The sequence below is a fragment of the Vicia villosa genome, unplaced genomic scaffold, assembly GCF_029867415.1.
Source record: "Vicia villosa cultivar HV-30 ecotype Madison, WI unplaced genomic scaffold, Vvil1.0 ctg.001555F_1_1, whole genome shotgun sequence".
Classification (NCBI taxonomy): Eukaryota; Viridiplantae; Streptophyta; class Magnoliopsida; order Fabales; family Fabaceae; genus Vicia; species Vicia villosa.
The window spans coordinates 312,213-320,594 of record NW_026705663.1 but is presented as its reverse complement, the minus strand read 5'-3'; the positions used below and the strand labels follow the sequence as shown (position 1 = coordinate 320,594).

At 29.4% G+C, this 8,382-nt stretch overlaps 1 non-coding gene across 1 annotated transcript; it reads right to left on the bottom strand.

The window, feature by feature from the left end:
- Positions 1-8,294: 8,294 nt before the first annotated feature.
- On the bottom strand, positions 8,295-8,382 carry TRNAY-GUA (transfer RNA tyrosine (anticodon GUA)). Its single transcript is given in 2 exon segments — positions 8,295-8,330; positions 8,346-8,382. It is a non-coding gene; the product is annotated as a tRNA-Tyr (tRNA).

The window sequence follows — 8,382 nt, the reverse complement described above, 5'->3', positions numbered from 1 at the left end:
TATGTTGAGAACTCAATTATGCGCATTAAGATAAACAAAGCCTCTAGAATTGATGAATGCTCATCAGTAAATATCCAAAATGCTCTCCACAGGGAGATTATTATTCGGAACCAAGTCCCAGAAGCTGTTAGAAGATCAAGGAAATCATATACAACTTCCTGTGATACTCACAACTTTAACCTAACAAAAAGTATGATAAATGCACTAAATGACATCCAGGCTAGAGATATGAAAAGAGAAGTCTATCTGTTTAAAATGAGCATTGCACTGAACTTGATCCCAAGGAAGCTATCCATTGACAGTCAGTTTCATCTAAGAGAGGAGACACTAGAAATAGACCAAGCTTCAAGAATCTGGATGGAAAGAGCAAAGGACTCACAATTCAATTTGAGAACTCAAGAAAGCAAGGAGAGCATGATCCTTCTTATCACAACTAAAGATGTGAATCTGATGACAGTTATGATTCCTACAAATCTTTTGGGCTGGTCTAAATCAAGTTGGATACACCAAAGTGTATCTAATCAGAATGTCAAGAGGAATGTCATAACTATGCCCTGCTACATAAAAAATTGTGTGGAGGACAAACAAATTTCTATAAAAAGGTCAACCACTGATTTAGATGTTGTTAATAAGCTGGATGTGAAGGTCTTCCTGGTTCACAAAAAGATCCTTCAGCTGCCATCCATCTACAACAACGCTAGCGTGATCTCAAATTGCACTTCTCCCACAGAAACAAGTTTAAAACTCACTCACTTCATTGAGATGCCTCAACAATCTCTGTTCCTCTCGTTCAAAGCAATGTCTTGTCTAAACATGCATACAGAGGTAACTAGTCCTAATAGGATCTTGAATAATGCACAGTTGAGAATGGTGCATATTCTGAAAACTGAGGATCTAACCAAGAAGTCTGAAGATGATTCTAAATATAGTGACAAGAATGTTCCTAACAATATCAATGACATTTTCACAAAAGCCCTTGATGATACACAGTTTGAAAACTTGCGGAGCAAGTTAGGAATCTGCAACTTTGAGGAACCATAATTCAAAATAAATAAAATAAATTTTTTTTGGGGAGAAGACAGTTGTTTGCTTTGGCAACTTTTGTGGCCAAATAGGGGGAGAGGTAATGTCACCCCAGAACAAAAAGTATGTGTTTAAGTGATCAACAATTCTGATGTGCTTATTTTGTGTTAATATGTTTGTGCTGCTCTTGTGGTGTGGTTGGTTTAGCTATGTGGGCATTGTGTGCATACTGGTGGTGTATGTTGTCTGTACTATATTAGCTTTGATTGTGTTTGGTTGTTTTGTTTCTGCTGCAAGTGTTTCTCTGATATGGTGTGACAGGTTGTTTTAGCCAAAAATTTGCCAAAGGGGGAGATTGTAGATGTTTTCATGTTGGCTGCATTTGTGGTAAAATATATCGGGGTGTTTAATGTCTTGATTTATATTGTGTTATGCAGGTTGCATTTGTGTTTAGCTAATACAGGTTCTGTTGGTGAATGTCATGACCGATGTCATGACATCCCTGTCTGACAGCAGGAGCTGTTATATTTTATTAATGTGTTTCCTGATTTCTCTCAATCTACAATTTAGGAAACCTTTTATTGTGTGCTGAATATTTCGTCTAGAAGATTTCGCTGACAGCACATTCTATAACAACCAGGTGGCGTGTAAATTAGGTTAACTTGGTTAACCCTAATTTGATTCTTGAAAAGCCCAAGGCCCAAGAGTTGCATATAAGAAGGCTGCAATCCTAATTTGGAACGCAGAGAGAGAATTGTTAATTGTGAAGAACCGTAGTTTTGTAGCCGTCTCTTGTACTCCAAGCAATTGTCTTTTGATGATTGTATTGGAATAGGTTGTTTTTGTTAATTGTCACTCTAAGCTTTTAAGCACGAGTGTGTTTCTCTTGATTGAAGCTTTTAAGCAGATCAAGGTGTGTTTTTGAAGTGTGTCTTCTCTCTCAATTTGTTTAATGTTTGTTTGTAATCACTGTTGTGATTGAGGGGGAGTGAATGGAGATATTCAGGTCTAGGAATAGATTGGAATTACATTAGGTAGGTTTTAAGTGAGGACTTGTAAACGGGGGAGTTTAACTCCGAATTAATTCTGCTTATATTGGATTCCCTCCTTGGCTTGGTAGCCCCCAGAGTAAATTGTTTGAACCGAACTAGGTAAACAATTCTGTGTGTTCTTTATTGTTTTTATGTGTTTCTGTTTTAACGTTTTGTGCTGTATAATTGTGGGTGTCATAACATCCGGTACGACATCAAGCGTGAGTTACTAGAATTTTCAAACTTATTTACAGCTTATAGCACAAGTACTTACAAAAATAAGCACTTATGAATAAGCTTGTACAATTTTTACGAACCATTTCTCTAACCAAAAGTAACTAAATTAAACTAGGGTTTTCTGAAATTCTTTTAGCTCGCAAAGTCTTCATCATCACCATAAAGATTAACTAATGTCGGAGATGTTACCTCTACAAAACAAAATAAACCCAAAATAATGCTGAGAGTCATTCAAAATAATGAACCCTGTATCAAAATAAAGATATGTAGAAGAAATTGAGACGCTCTTACAATCTAATTAGAATATGATAAACTAATTCCCTGTTACCTTTTCTATTTATCCTAACATCCACTTCATTAACAAATACCACCATTCTATAAGTGAAGCACAAGTGACAATAACTTCTTTCCAATTTAAACATTGTGTCGTCATTCACAGCTCATGCTTAACAAGATTTAGTATATACTTTGTATGTTTAAAATATTTGGTATCAGAAATTAACTTATAAAACCAATACATGTATTATTGTTTGCAGTAAAATCATTCTTATCTATGAGACCATATAGTCAATTATAAAAAAAAATAGAAACTAAAATTGTTGAAAGTTGTACAGCATCTAATACTAAATCACCAAGTCGTAGAGCAGATATAGGACTTCACTTTATCATTGCATATTTGCAACATCACTCAAGAAATGAAAACTATGAAATCTATCATGTCAAGTAAGTTTCAAGAGATCAGAAATCAACAAAAGATATAAAATCCTAGCACAATGGATGCAACTATCACAAGTTTAATATTTAACATTAAAATAGTTTAATAATTAATTCATTATTAAGCGACAACATATAAATTTGACATTATATTTGTGGCTAATGTTTGTGTAATTTTTAAGACTTTGCAATTTAATTTATTAAATTAAAAATGTTTTGTGATTTTGGTTTGTTTGATTGAAATAACAAGTTGCAAATGTAACCGATGTTATGTAAATTTGATTAAATTAGAATCACAAAAAGATGCAGTGTGTAATTGTTCATGCAAACTGTTAGGGTTGGCCAAAAGGAAGACACAGTTTGGCCGAATAATTGCGTACTTATGATGGTAATATGTAGTCATTATTAAGTTTATCCACGTGGTTGATGATTTATGTCAAAGACATCCATTATCTGACATGACTTATTACTAATATTTGACAATTGCGTGAGAGTACAACTTACAGTTAATTCTTACCATCAAAGATTGAAAATTGATAGTGTTTTTTGGTATCTTGTCCCGATCTTATTTAATTTGCATATAAACTTGACATGCCTATTGACAGGGCCGGTCCCGACTTTTTAGAGGCCCAGAGCAAACAAAAAAGTGGACCCTTAACAAAAAAAAATGATGTCATGAAATAATATCGGAGACAATATCACAAATATAAAATCTTAATTAATTTTAACCATAAAAAATATTTCAATGCAAATAAAAAAATCATATGCAAATCATTAAAGAATTCAAAATCGAAATATAATTAATTGAATTAAGAATGAGAATCTCATAAGTGCCTTAATTGCTCCAATTTCTAAACTTAATTAATAAAAAAATTTATTTCTATGATCAAATAAATAATAAATCAAAATACAACTGATAATGAATTTGATTTCATCATAAAATTATGATAATAAATGAGCTAATTATATGACAAACTTTTGAATATTTAATTATAACATATAAATAATTTCTAAAATACATATTGAAATAAAATTACAAAGGTTACAATAAATAACTATCGATGATAAAATTTGATTTAAAATCTATTATAATTTTAATTGATTATATAAAAATTATTTTATAATTAAAATTTAATAAATGATAATTATCACAAAAAAATTATATAGTAATGTGCTGGCAATAATGATAGTGTATGACATACAATTGTTGGAACTATGTAAAGTATAAGCGGTGTAAATCCTTGAGAAGGAGAAACAAAACTGTGACTAAGAGAAAAATGTATGAGAGTATATTATATTGTAATAAAGATGGTAAATATTTACAAATATATTTTTAACTCTTTTATTTTGAAACTAATTTTTATTAAATATTACATAAACTATTTATAATTTTTTAGAGACGACTTAAATATTAATTTTATAAATTAATAAGTATTAGTTATTTACATATATTTCAGTTTTTGAGTTTTTTCTTAAAATATTAAATGATTTGATAAATTCTTAAGTAATAAATTTTCTCGTATTATTATTAAAAACATGTGTTTTTTATTTATTAAATAATTAAAATATCCTCTCTATATATTAATTAAGATACCGATTATGTAAGACATTTTAAAAAGTATTTTTTTTTGTATTAGGATAGTGATTATATTAGGATATTCTCTCTTTTATTTTGAGATGATTGTATAATTACTTTACATGGTGCATGGTCTCAACATATTAAATCTTCATTGAGATTAATGTCAAATTTGACTAATGACTTCAATTAAATATGAAATATAATAAATTAGACTAACCATTATATATAGTCCTCACAATTCATTCTATATAAAACTATTTTGCAGCATACCAAAGATGTTTTAATGTAATATATAAATAAATTTAATTTTTGTTTAGATTTGAATTATTTTTCCTGGATGAAAAAATATAGCAACAATTTTCTCCTTATTGAATTTGTGTGTGTGTTTGTATGCATAACATGAATGAGTAACAATTTCTTTATATATTATATAATTATTATGATGACGAGAATATGAAATAATAGTTTGTTTACCTATAATTACATAATATTGAATAACGGTAACATGAAGTGATTGTTCAAAATATTGAATATTAACGGGACTGTCAAATTACTGATCAAAGTATTGAACATTAATGGGAACATGAAGTTATTGATTAAAAAATTTAATTTTTTCACAGGTACCAGATATTTTTCTATACATTCAATTATTATTTTTTCACGGGTACCAGACATTTTTCTATACATTTAATTATTATTTTTTCACGGGTACCAAACATTTTTCTATACATTTAACTATTATTTTTTCACAGATACCAGACATTTTTCTATTAAAAAAATGTACATCTGAAATAAATGCGCGTCCCGTACGAGAACCCGTGCGAATGCACGGGTTTGTTACTAGTTTAATTATAACATATAAATAATTTCTAAAATACATATTGAAATAAAATTACAAAGGTTACAATAAATAACTAACGAGGATAAAATTTGATTTAAAATCTATTATAATTTTAATTGAATATATAAAAATTATTTTATAATTAAAATTTAATAAATGATAATTGTCACAAAAAAATTATATAGAAAAACCTATGGAATTACTTAGCACTGGTATAGTTAATCAGTTTATAATTTTAAGAAAGATTGAAGTGTTTTTGTAGAAAAAGTAATAATTAAAATGTGGAAGCCACTAAGTATCGAACCAAAATCACTAAACTCACCAAGAAATGACCAAACCACTAGGCTAAAAGAAAGGAATTGTCAAACACTTTTACTAACAAAAATATAATTTATAATTTCAGTGTTATAAATTCTTAAGTACACCTACCAATTCAGGCCCTTATTTTTTTGAGGTCCTAGGTTGTGGGTCTGCTTGCCCGGGTCCAAGACCAGCCCTGCCTGTTGACTTTGTTGCATGTTTGTTGTTCTTTTTAATCGATCTAGTTGTTGTTGCTACCACTCCAAATTTTGTTTCTCACATTAACTCTATCCTTATATTGAGTGGGATAAACTTCAAGATCCGGAAAGAATCTACTAAGATCGTTATTAAATAAAGGCATATTTGTAAAATGGTATTTTTGTTGGCAAATGTTACAACATTTGATGGTACATTTTAACTAAACATTACATGAATAAAATTACAAATTCAATTTATATGTTGTATGATTTTATTATTTGGAATGTTACACTCTTTCATGTAAACAGACAAATAATTTCAAATTTGGGTAATTCATGATTAATTCCAAAATTTAATATTGAAAAATAGAAAAATGTAATTTTGTAGTCAAGCTATAATAATGAAAAAGCTCACATAAATCAGTTGATAGATAATCAATGTCTTTAGATTTAATACATTCTGATATGTGAACTTGATGGAACTTTAACTAGGAAAACCATTATTTTATCACCTTTATTAAAAACTGTTTTAACTATACTTATGCATATCTCATGAAAAATAAAATGGATGATGTTGATATGTTTAAAATATTTGTAACTAAAAGAGAAAATCAATTTAGTAGAAGATGAAGAGGTTCATATTGAGAGAATTAGAGTATGAATCTAATAAATTTAATGAATTTTATAATCCGCATGGAATTATATATCAAAGTACTGCATCCTTCCCCCCAAAAGGAATGGTCAAGCTGAAAGGAAGAATATAAGTTTAATTGGATTGACTATTGATATTACGTCAAGTTCAAGTAATTTTTGTTATTGGTGGGGGAAAGTATTATTAATTATCTGCTATATGCTGAATAGAGTTCCCAAATATAAGAGTAATGTCTCTCCTTATGATATCCTGGAGAAAATAAAACCTAACTTGTTTTATCTACGAACATGGGGTTGCAATTTATGCCATGATCCTTGAGGCAAAGTGAGCTCAACTTGCCAGTATAGCATATGAAGGGGCGTGCATTAGGTATGAAATAAACAACAAAGTGCACATGGTGTGTGAATTGATCGGTAAGTTTCTCATAGAGTAAAAAACAACGTTGACTTTCATGAAATCAATTTGCCTTTTAAATCAAGAAATATTTGGGGCACTAGATCGAGTTAATCTCCCGGAATCATTAAAAATTAAAGTAATGAACATGAAGAAATATAATCTAGAAGAATCAAGAAAACAAGAGTTGTTAAACCTTATTAACTTGACTTCACAATATGTACCTTAGAGGATGATACGATAAACCTCCAAGAAGATAGTTTGTCTTTGAATCTTGACTTATATGGTAGGAGGCCATAAATGAAGACATATATTCTCCTGAATCTAAAAAAACTTGGCACTTAGTAGACTCTCATAATGGATGCAAACCTATAGGTAGGTAGTAAATAGACTTTGAAAAAGAAACTAAAGTATGATAGATCCGTTGAGAAATACAATGCTTTCATTGTAGCCAAATGATTTAGAAAACAATAAAATATAGATTTATTTGATGCCTTTTCATATATTAGAGGAATAACATCCATTAAGAAACTCATTTCACTTAATGTTGTTTAAAGCATAGATGTACATCAAATAGAAATTAAAATTTCTATTTTGAAAGGTGATTTTGAGAAGGAAATCTATAAGGAACAGCCTAGAGGCTTTTTGGTTCATTGAAAGGAAATTAAGGTCTGTAAGTTGGATAAGTATTTATGGGGTCTTAAACAATGACATGAAAAGTTTGACAATCTGGTTATCTTAAATGAGTTTATAGTGAATAAAAGTGACAAATGTATTTACTATAAGTTTGAAAATAAAATTCGCATTATCATGTGTTTCTATATAGACGACTTACTTATCTTTAGTTCGAACATTAATATAGTAAATAATGTGAAATCATTATTGTGTAGCAAATTTGATATGAAAGACCTCAAAAAAGTGAGTATAATCCTTTGTGTATAAGAAAGGTAGTTTCATATGCAGTACTATGGATGGAAATACCAAACAACAATTATATTTTGGTTTACATAGAGGTTATAATGATAAGACATATATTATTACATGAATGAAATTTAATATATACCCATTTATTCCTATAAAGGGCTCCAAATTTCATAGGTCACATATTTTTTTGTGTAAAAACAAGATAAGAAAAATAATTTCAGGCTTAGAAATTATTTTCTTAAAAATTATTACAAAAATTCGACCTACTGGATTCAAACCTAATTCCTATAAAAGGGTCCAAATTTCATAGGTCACATCTTCTGTGATTATTTTGTGTGTAAAAACAAGATAAGAAAAATAATTTTGGGCTTAGAAATTATATTCTTAAAAATTATTATAAAAATCCGACCTACCGGATTCGAACCAGTGACCTAAGGATTACTGGGGTTGCCCACTACAGTCCTCCGCTCTACCAACTGAGCTAAGGTCGG